The 10,472-nt window shown below is 59.5% G+C and overlaps 1 long non-coding RNA gene across 1 annotated transcript; it reads left to right on the top strand.

Moving 5' to 3' along the window:
* Nucleotides 1-270: 270 nt before the first annotated feature.
* On the top strand, nucleotides 271-1,549 carry LOC147916707 (uncharacterized). The gene is made up of 3 exons (XR_015552807.1): nucleotides 271-474; nucleotides 929-989; nucleotides 1,265-1,549. It is a non-coding gene; the product is annotated as an uncharacterized LOC147916707 (long non-coding RNA).
* Nucleotides 1,550-10,472: the final 8,923 nt, after the last annotated feature.

Below are 10,472 nucleotides of genomic sequence, written 5' to 3'. Positions count from 1 at the left end.
TGAGGGCACTGCTGAGCTCTGAGAGCCCCTGAGCAGGGGGGGCTGGAGTGGGGCTCTGGCCTCGGGAAGCAGAGGCTCACCTGAGGAAACTGAGAAGCGTCTGTAGGGCTGAGAACGTGTATGTTTCTGGAGTAGGGGAACAGTGACGGAAGACAGCCGTGGGGGCGGGGGGTCTCACATAGAAAACCCTTCTTTATGTCCTTCAAAGAAGGAAGACAGAACGCACTCCATGTGATGTTCAGGTGTCCACTTCGCAAAGGAGGACAAGGAATGAGCCGGCACAGAGCTCCGGGGTTCAGTGTAGCAAGCCGTCTCGCTCCTGAACCCTCAGCGTCCACAGCTCGTCTAGAGAGGGGAGGGGGCGCACTGGGTCTCAGCCCCTGGAGATTTCTGTTTCTTTTCTCGCCTCTCAGCGTCCAGTGGAGCCGAGGGGGAGGAGCGGCAGGACCAGGAAGAAAAGCGGATCTTCGAAAGGTAAGCTGCTGCCATTCGGCCCGTGGCCCGAGCGCCGGCCTCCCTCTCTCCTGTCCCTGAGCGCCCAGCCCGCGGGCTCCGAGGATGCCCGTGACGGAGCCTGTCCCTCAGGAGACAGAGGCCTCGGGGAGGCTCCCGGGAGGGAGACGAGAACCCGGATCCTTGCCAGAGTCTCTGCCGGCAAGCAAGGCCCAAGCCGGGAGGGGCCTGGAGATGGGTGTTGCCCGGCAGGGGCACGTGGGCTGCCGTGGAGGTGGAAGCACCTAGTCAAGGACAAATCTCAATGGGCCAGGAGCCTATTCTTCCCTCCAGGGATCACGTGGCCTTGGACACCGACGCCTGGGCTCCAGAGTCTGACCTCCCCACGGTCTCCCTAAAGGGACATTGCCCGCAGCCTCCGGAAGACCCCTAGGCCCCTGCCTTCAGCACCGTGACCCAGTCTCCTGATTTCTAGCTTCCAGGGGATCCCGGCAAGGACTGGAAGGAGCGTGGGGCCTGATCTCACTTCTGCTGAGGTAGAGACTCTTCCCCTTCTCTCCTGGGTCCTTCTTCTCCCAGAACCTAGGATGTAGCCCCAGGGGCTGCAGGCAGCTTGGGGCTGAGCTGGGAGGGGGGCCCTGGGGACAGGATGTGGCCAAGGCCTAGGGGGAGGGACAGCAGGAGACTTCTGTGAAGGGAGGGTGGGGCCGTGGAGGGCCGTGGGCCTCGAGTGGCCGCCCCTGCCTGGCCTGCCCGGCCCTCCCGGGCCCAGCTGCTCCTCGCTGCAGCCTGTGCCCCCTGTCTCCCGCAGCTCCCCGGGGAGGCTCTTGCCCGAGGGCAGCTCCCGTCAGCCACCATGTCCAGAGTCTCCTGCTGAGGAGTACGGCCCAGCGTCCCCCGGAGCCCACCAGCCGTGCGGGAAGCCTGTGCAAGACGACACCCTCGCCACCTCTCCCGCCGTGCCCCTGGCTCCTCGGACCGAGCACCCTCTAGCTCGACCTCTGCCCACTTTGCCCCGCTCAGACACCTGTGACTCTGGGGCCCACTCCAAAGGCAACTTTGCCAAGTTCTCTCCTCCTTCAGAGAAGCACCTGAGTCTGGGAACTCAAGGGTCGGTTGCCCCCTCGGCCAGTCCCCTCCCTGCTCCCTCACCTGAGTGTGCGGGAACCCGGAAGGCCCCGGGAGGCACCCTCCCTGGTGACAGCCGTGGGCCCTCAGAGGCCCCTCTGATGGGACGGGGGGGCCGGCCACCCTCTCACACCCTCACCCTCATCCTCAGCCTCACAGGCAGAAGCGGGCAGAGCGGGACTGTGGAGAGGGGGGCCGAGCGGTGCAGGCCAGGTGCAGCGATGGGCAGGGGTGAGCCGAGGGAGGAGCGTGGCGCTGGGGCCTCACGTGACCCCTGCCAGGGGGCACCGAGGCTGGAGGTGGACTCAGCGTCCCACTCTTCGAAGGCTCAAGAGGCCTGGGAGGTTGGGGAGGCTCTTCGGGAAGCCGTGCTGGCCGACGTGGCTGTGCCCTGGAGGAATCCCGCATCTCAAAGATCCGGGAAGAGCCACTCGCAGCCGACCAAGCCCGCTGCCCTGGATCTGAAGGAGCTGTGCCCGAAAGTGAAGCCGGCCAGGAAGTTTGACTGGCCAGGGAAGGCAGCGCCCGAGAACCAGCCTCAAGGCTGCATGGCCGAGACGCTCCTTCGAGACTCGCCGCCAGGCCCCGTGCCCCAGACGGCTCGGCTTCGCACGGGTCGGTGTCCAGTGGCCAGAGGGAAGACAACGGTGGGGACGGGCCAGCTGGCCAGATGCCACGTGATCTCGACTCAGGGAGGGGATGGAGCAGCCAGGGGCGGCAGCAGCCCAGGAGACCCAGGGATAAGACCCAACGATGGAGTCCCAGCAACCTCCTTCCGCCCATCGACGAGAGCGAGGAACACACGAGTCCCGAGGCAGGAGAGGATGACGACAGCTTGGCAGGCCCGAGGGCTTCCCGAGCCAGGGGGACGAGCCACCATCCCCGGGTCAGGGGCAGTGGACACAGCCTTGGGAGCCAATCCCTCCAGCTCCTGCCCGAGAAGGAGCAGGTTTCTGCAGACCGACGGTTCTGGAGAAGGGTGCAATACTTTCTGCCATGTTTCAAGGCCGACCCAGAAGACCGAGTAGCAGAAGATCCCCTAGCAAAAGGCAAGCCCGGGTCAGCCACTGCCCAGAGCCGGGGACCAGTGAAGAGCAGATGGCTTCCGGACAGCGACGGCGGGGCTGTAGAAGCTCCGTCGACGGCGACGTGTATCGGGCGGGCCCTGGGAGAGAAATCGGGGCTTTGCCGAGCGCTTCGTGCCTCCAAGTGGCAGAGGCAGAGGGAACGGCTGCAGGCCTGGGTAGCTGGGCATTCCTGCTACCACAGGGTTCCCTCCTCCCCGGAGCAGACAAGAGGGATGCCTGATGGCGGTCACCAAGCCAACCCCAGGGGCCAGAGCTGGCCTAAGATGCCGAGAAAACCCATTTCTTTCCAATAGCCCATCCTCTGGGTGCTATCGGGGTCGTCCTAGCCCAATTTCTCCGCAAATACATATTTTGTTTTCAGGAGAGGTTGTGGCCTCTGTGTGTGCCCTGCTGGGGGAGGAGAAGGGAAGGGAAGGGAGGGGAGGGGACGGGAGTGGAGGGGAGGGCAGGGGAGGGCAGGGCTGAGGCAGGGAGGGGAGGGGAAGGGAAGAGAAGGGAAAGGACGGGAAGGGAAGGGAAGGGAAGAGAAGGGAAGGGAAGGGAAGGGAAGGGAAGGAAGGGTCAGGGTCTGCCCTCGTCACACTCTGGAGCAGCCGCAGCAGCGGCGAGCAGGAGGACTGTGGCGCCAGCTCGCAGGGCATGTGGGCGGGGAGCACGGAGGCTGCTGAGGGCCCGTCCCCCTCTGCCCCGGAGGAGTGAAGGGCCCTGCCCACCTGGACCTGCCTTCTCCTTCTGGGGGCCGGGGGTGGGCCGGGGCCGGGGCCGGGGCGCGACCGTGTGCCAGTCACCGTCTGACGGGCGGGTGCTGGGTGCCGAGGGTGCGATGCGGGGGAAGGCGGCCTCGTGGCACCACAGTGTGTTTCACCGTTTCGTGGAAAGACTTTGGTTTTCACGCTCTTGAGCTATGACAAATGAAGGTGCTGTGAACTCTAGGGGCAGGTTTTTGTGTGCACATCCATTTGTATCTCTCGGGGAGAAATGCCCCGGACCACAACGGCTGGGTCGTGTGGTTCTACACGTTTGTTGTTTGAAGAAACTCCCACACTCTCTTCCAGAGTGATTGTGGCCATTTTACATTGCTCCCAGCGATGGATGCGTGAGCCAGTTTCTCTGCGTCCTCACCAGCATGTAGCGTTGTCACTGCTTTTCACTTTAGTCGTTCTGAGAGGTGTGTGGTGATATCACACAATCTCTGTGATGGCAAGAATCTTCAGAAAAGACAGAAAGAGCCTCAGGTCCATTCTCTCTGCTCACGCCCAGCAAAAGTGCCAAACTCAGGCAGTCTGGTCACGGAGCGTTCCGAGGTGGGGTGAGGCAGGGTGTCTGGAGCAGCCCATCATGAAATGTGGAATCCAAATTTTGATGATCACAGATATTGATCTCCAGGAGCCACTGTGGTCAAGAAGTCTGCTTGGACTTATTCCGTTAGTGCTTACCTCCTATTGTGGTGGTGACGATTGTCAGTCATGAGCCCTTTCTGATAAGGACCATTCACGCTTTGATCTTGGTAGAAGAGCCCTCGATGACAGGATTCTTTTCCAATTCTTTCTCTTGGCGTCTGGGGTTTTCAACTTGGACCTTATTGGCAAAGGGCCTGGGGTTTACACTTGTCATCAATAGCAGGAAAGCAAACAATTGATACCGAACCTCTTCATCTCAAAGTTCGTGTGTCCTCTGCGCAGTGAAGCCAATCACTGAGACATGGGTGCTTGGAGAAGGAGCAAGGTTGATTCTATTCGCGTGGGGCAAAACGAGAAGGCGGGAGGGTGGGTTCTCTCCAATCCGCCTTCACAAGGGAAGAAAGCAGGGGCTTTTATAGAGCTAAGGGGGTTGGCAGCAGGAGTTTTGGAGGAACAAAGGGGTCATCTTCGCTTTCTTTCCTCCCGATGAGCCCCTGGGCAGTCTGACTTCTGGGTTTCAATGGCAGCTGGGGGCTGGCTATCTGGTGACCCTTGCAGGCACTCATTTTCTTCTGTAAAACAAGGTCCTAAATCCTTGTGACCCTTAAGCGCCACCCCTCAGGTGAAACAAGAAAACAGCAAGTTGACAAGATTAATGTCTGTTGACAGCAAGGTCCAAAGGGAATCTTACTGAATATCGACAGTAACCCTCAGGTACCCGGCTTCACGACGCCCCTTATTTCCAGGCCGCTGGAGAGGGTGAAGCCCGCCTCTGTTCATCCGGAGCCCCGCGCCTGTGGATCCCCGCCCTTCTCCAGCGTGCCTGGAGCCATGTCCCAAGGCTGTCTTTGTCGCTGTTTTCACCAGGGCTAGCACTGACTCTGGAGAGGGTGATGGCAAGCAATCCGCCACGGTTTTGCTCAGTCAGTGACACTACTCCCGCCGCATCGTTCGGGCCCCCCAGCCACCGGTTTCCCTACACCAGGGCTTTGAGTCCGGGCCTGTGACCGGAGAACTTTGCCCTTCCCCCTCATTATCTCGCCCACACCAAAACTTCCCTCCTAGTGTCACCGCCCAAGGTGGGCCTTCTGCTGGCCGCAAGACACGCCAACAGTCAAGAGGCAAGGTGGTAGGAGAAAAAGGACTTTTTTATTACAGCTTGCTAGCAAGAGGGACGATGGCCGACTCACGTCCACAAAAACCGTCTTCAGGGGGCAGTAGATCTTACAGCAGTTCTACAGGCCGGTGGGTTGTAGGGCAGGGGTGAGGAATGTTGACCTTCTGGTCTTACGGACTGGGAATGCCACACCAGAGCTTTCAGGTTTCGCCGATGATGGCTATAAGCAGAGACTCTCTGTTGCGGGCTCATCACATTCCTAAGGAACTCAAAAGCAGAAAGTTATCATCTTGCCGCAGCTGGGAGGTACGTGCACCGGCAGGGGTCGTAAAATCCCCAGAGCAGTTAGATCTCCTAGAGGGTGCGTCTCCAGCTGGGTTAGTTTGTCAGAGGTCATTCAAAGTCACAATAGGGCTTCTTTTCCACAACATGGCTTCCCTCACGTCCGCCTTGTCTTGAGCCAGTATCACTAGGTGGGACGTTCCTGGCCTTGCCAAGACACTAGCTAATGGGATAAGCTGCCTGTAATGTGCCCGTGGTTATCACCACCAGAGCCTGGGGTGGCGGTGACCCAGATGTCTTCAAGGGCCGGCTGGTAACAGTGAGGGTTGCAGGGGCTATGCCAGAATTGGAAGGGCTTGGGCCAACGGCAAATTGGGGAGCAGCACAAGCCCCATCTATAGGGATGGAAAGGATTCAAAATGCTGGTGTTTGCAGCTTGCCGCCCTGGATGAAAGCGTCAGTCTCCTGAAGGAAAGCCCGAGAGTGGCTGTTGAAAAATGCACGTTCAGAACGAGATCGGTAAGAGCAAAGGGCAAAGCTCTGTTTTAAGGACCCAAGTGTGGCTTTTGAGGAGAGGGGCTGTACGAGATGAGCATATGGGTGGGGGGACTTTCTGGGAGGAGTCTTCCTTGAAAATCCTGTTAGGGCTGTTGTAGTTTCCTTAGAAAGAGAGGTGCTTCTCCTGCAAGCAAAGTTGCCAAGGGCATTGAAGTTGAACTCTGTTCAACTAGGAGAGTGGAAGGGAGCCCTGCCAGCCCACGGGCCATCACGATTCTCAAAGTTGAGGGCTCTCATCCATACGGATAGACGCACGACAGGAAGGAAAAAGAGCCTTAGAGCTGCAACCTGTGATCCCTTGTTGGGTCTGGGACTGGAAATAGAAAACCACGCCCTTCTGGAAATCAAAACAGCCTCACCGTGAGAAGACCAGCAGGCCGGCAAGAGAGGCTTGCGGGCTGATCCAAAAGTACAATCCCTACGTGAACCCCCAGTTCCCACTGCCAAAAAAGACGTCCGATGATGTCACCAGGGAATTCCTCTAGGACTTCAAAGTGCCCTCTCCCTAAGGTACAGGCAAGACTTGGGGCTCCAGGGGCCTGGAGGGGGCAGGAAGGGGCAGGAAGGGGCAGGAGGGGGCAGGCGAGGCCTACTCCGAGAAACAGAATATGTGTAGGGCACACCAGGGAGACCAGACAGGGCTGCTTAAGCCTGGACTCAAACCCAGACCGTGGTCCCCAGTCCCAAGGTCCACTCTAAAGATCAGAACTTTTGCTCCCCCGACCCACGCCTGGGCCACACACGTGTCTAAACTCTGGAGAGTGAAGACTGTGTATTTGAGGCAGAGTAAGAAGAAATAGGGTCAAGACAACATATGAAAGATGTAAAGGATGCAGGAAATGCTTCATTCTAGGGTCCGAAATACTGAATTGGTCTGTGCAAATGTGTATATGTACGCAGTACGTGTGTGTATCGCAGGTGTCTGTGTGCGCTGCATTGTACGCACAGCATGTCCCATAAGGTCTTTGTGAAGCTTTTCTAACCTCAGAAGTATAAAAGCTACTAACGTAAAATACGTTATTTGGAGGTTTAATGAGTGATACTTTGACAATACTTCTTTGAAAGAATAAATCATGAGTGTGAATTTGTGTGTCAGTCGTTCTGAGTGAAGATGGCAAAGGCTGATGGAAACAATAACGACTTAACTACTCAAAATTAAATAAGTCTCCAGTTCGGCTTCCGGATGGACGAAACTGAAAACCTCAGGATGTGGAAACGTGGAGCTGAGATCCGCACCACTTGGATGAACCTGGAAGGCGTCACGCTCAATGAAACAAGCCAGACAGAGAACGACAAATACTGCGTGGTCTCACTTTATATGTGAAATCTGAAAACCAAAGAAAGGTCAGACCCGTAGAAAGAGAGAGTCGCAGAGTGGTTGCCAGGGGCGGGGGGGTGGCGGAAATTGGGAGAGGCTGGTCAAAGGGTACAAACTTTCGGCTACAAGACGAAGAAGGTCTGAGGATCTGAGGTATGACGTGGTGAGTAGAGTTGATGACAACGTACCGTGTGGCTGCAGTTGGCGAAGGGAGTAGCCCTGAGATGTTCTCACATACACACGGAAAGTAAAGGTGCGAGGAGACAGAAAAAATCGGAGTGGAGGACATTGGAGATTGGGAGAGTATAAATCTCCGGGAACTAGCCGACATTCCTGGGAGAACTTCAGACTTTCAAAGGCTATGAAACTGGTGGGTTCAAACCAAGATCTCCAAGAGATACAAGGAACCAGGTGATACCTGGCTTCCCCGGGGTGGAAGGACTAGGGAATGGATGGAGGTCTAGAAGGCCCAGGAGGGTGGAGGGATGGAGTTGCAGGCTGGATGGTGGGGGAGGGGCTGTGGTCCAGCCTGCTCCCCATCTGCGGCCTCCCCCGGCCTCAGGAGCCCTTTGTGACACGGCCACAGTCCTGTGATGCGGGCCTGGGGTGATAGTCTCCAAGCCGCTCCCAGAGCTCAGTTGCCTGAGAGCAGCACTGCCTTTCAGACATGGACCGCGGTCTCTGGTGTCTGAAAAGCGTTATCGCTAGCTGGCTGAGCTCCAGTCCCACTTCCTGGGCGATTGCTGCCATCCTCGCCACCCTGTGTGGACTGGGGCTCCTCCTGCTGTTCCTTCCCTACCTCCAGAGGAATCCGTGTTTACGACCACCTTGGAAGAGACGTAGAAACATCGGGAAGGTAAGAAACCCTTGGCCGAGACCCAGCGGAAGATGATTCTCTCTTCTTTCCTGCGATGACTTCCACTTTTCTGAGTCAACTCGAGGGACTCCGGGGGTGGGCAAGAATAGAACATCAGCCTTCTAGGGACAAGCCAGGCCGGAGGGGCAGGGCTTCGAGTGGGCGCAAGGATTTCCATCCGAAGATCTCAGAGCAGGAGGCCAGGTGTGGCAGAGGGCTGCAGACAGGGTCCCCAACGCAGTGACCCGTGGCAGAGGACTGCTTACTGAGTTGGATCTCTGTGGGCGGAGAGGCCCCGAGCACCGTCACCAGCCGCCCTCCCGTGCGGGGGTCTCAGGGAGCCTTTCCTCTGTCGGGCCTGATCTGAGGGCACTGCTGAGCCCCCGAGAGCCCCTGAGCAGGGGGGGCTGGAGTGGGGCTCTGGCCTCGGGAAGCAGAGGCTCACCTGAGGAAACTGAGAAGCGTCTGTAGGGCTGAGAACGTGTATGTTTCTGGAGTAGGGGAACAGTGACGGAAGACAGCCGTGGGGGCGGGGGGTCTCACATAGAAAACCCTTCTTTATGTTCTTCAAAGAAGGAAGACAGAACGTACCCATGTGATGTTCAGGTGTCCACTTCGCAAAGGAGGACAAGGAATGAGCCGGCACAGAGCTCCGGGGTTCAGTGTAGCAAGCCGTCTCGCTCCTGAACCCTCAGCGTCCACAGCTCGTCTAGAGAGGGGAGGGGGCGCACTGGGTCTCAGCCCCTGGAGATTTCTGTTTCTTTTCTCGCCTCTCAGCGTCCAGTGGAGCCGAGGGGGAGGAGCGGCAGGACCAGGAAGAAAAGCGGATCTTCGAAAGGTAAGCTGCTGCCATTCGGCCCGTGGCCCGAGCGCCGGCCTCCCTCTCTCCTGTCCCTGAGCGCCCAGCTCCGCGGGCTCCGAGGATGCCCGTGACGGAGCCTGTCCCTCAGGAGACAGAGGCCTCGGGGAGGCTCCCGGGAGGGAGACGAGAACCCGGATCCTTGCCAGAGTCTCTGCCGGCAAGCAAGGCCCAAGCCGGGAGGGGCCTGGAGATGGGTGTTGCCCGGCAGGGGCACGTGGGCTGCCGTGGAGGTGGAAGCACCTAGTCAAGGACAAATCTCAATGGGCCAGGAGCCTATTCTTCCCCGTCAGGGATCACGTGGCCTTGGACACCGACGCCTGGGCTCCAGAGTCTGACCTCCCCACGGTCTCCCCTAAAGGGACATTGCCCGCAGCCTCCGGGAAGACCCCTAGGCCCCTGCCTTCAGCACCGTGACCCAGTCTCCTGATTTCTAGCTTCCAGGGGATCCCGGCAAGGACTGGAAGGAGCGTGGGGCCTGATCTCACTTCTGCTGAGGTAGAGACTCTTCCCCTTCTCTCCTGGGTCCTTCTTCTCCCAGAACCTAGGATGTAGCCCCAGGGGCTGCAGGCAGCTTGGGGCTGAGCTGGGAGGGGGGCCCTGGGGACAGGGTGTGGCCAAGGCCTAGGGGGAGGGACAGCAGGAGACTTCTGTGAAGGGAGGGTGGGGCCGTGGAGGGCCGTGGGCCTCGAGTGGCCGCCCCTGCCTGGCCTGCCCGGCCCTCCCGGGCCCAGCTGCTCCTCGCTGCAGCCTGTGCCCCCTGTCTCCCGCAGCTCCCCGGGGAGGCTCTTGCCCGAGGGCAGCTCCCGTCAGCCACCATGTCCAGAGTCTCCTGCTGAGGAGGACGGCCCAGCGTCCCCCGGAGCCCACCAGCCGTGCGGGAAGCCTGTGCAAGACGACGCCCTCGCCAAGTCTCCTGCCGTGCCCCTGGCTCCTCGGACCGAGCACCCTCTAGCTCGACCTCTGCCCACTTTGCCCCGCTTAGACACCTGTGACTCTGGGGCCCACTCCAAAGGCAACTTTGCCAAGTTCTCTCCTCCTGCAGAGAAGCACCCGAGTCTTGGAACGCAAGGGTCGCTTGCCCGCTTGGCCAGTCCCCTCCCTGCTCCCTCACCTGAGCGTGCGGGAACCCGGAAGGCCCCGGGAGGCACCCTCCCTGGTGACAGCCGGGGGCCCTCAGAGGCCCCTCTGATGGGACGGGGGGGCCGGCCACCCTCTCACACCCTCACCCTCATCCTCGGCCCCAAAGGCAGAAGCGGGCAGAGCGGGACTGTGGAGAGGGGGGCCGAGCGGTGCAGGCCAGGTGCAGCGATGGGCAGGGGTGAGCCGAGGGAGGAGCGTGGCGCTGGGGCCTCACGTGACCCCTGCCAGGGGGCACCGAGGCTGGAGGTGGACTCAGCGTCCCACTCTTCG

This window comes from Ceratotherium simum, chromosome 7 (genome assembly GCF_057802395.1).
Source record: "Ceratotherium simum simum isolate JZ-2026a chromosome 7, ASM5780239v1, whole genome shotgun sequence".
NCBI classification, from domain to species: Eukaryota; Metazoa; Chordata; class Mammalia; order Perissodactyla; family Rhinocerotidae; genus Ceratotherium; species Ceratotherium simum.
The sequence above is the reverse complement of the archived record's forward strand: the minus strand, read 5'-3'. Positions and strand labels throughout refer to the sequence as shown.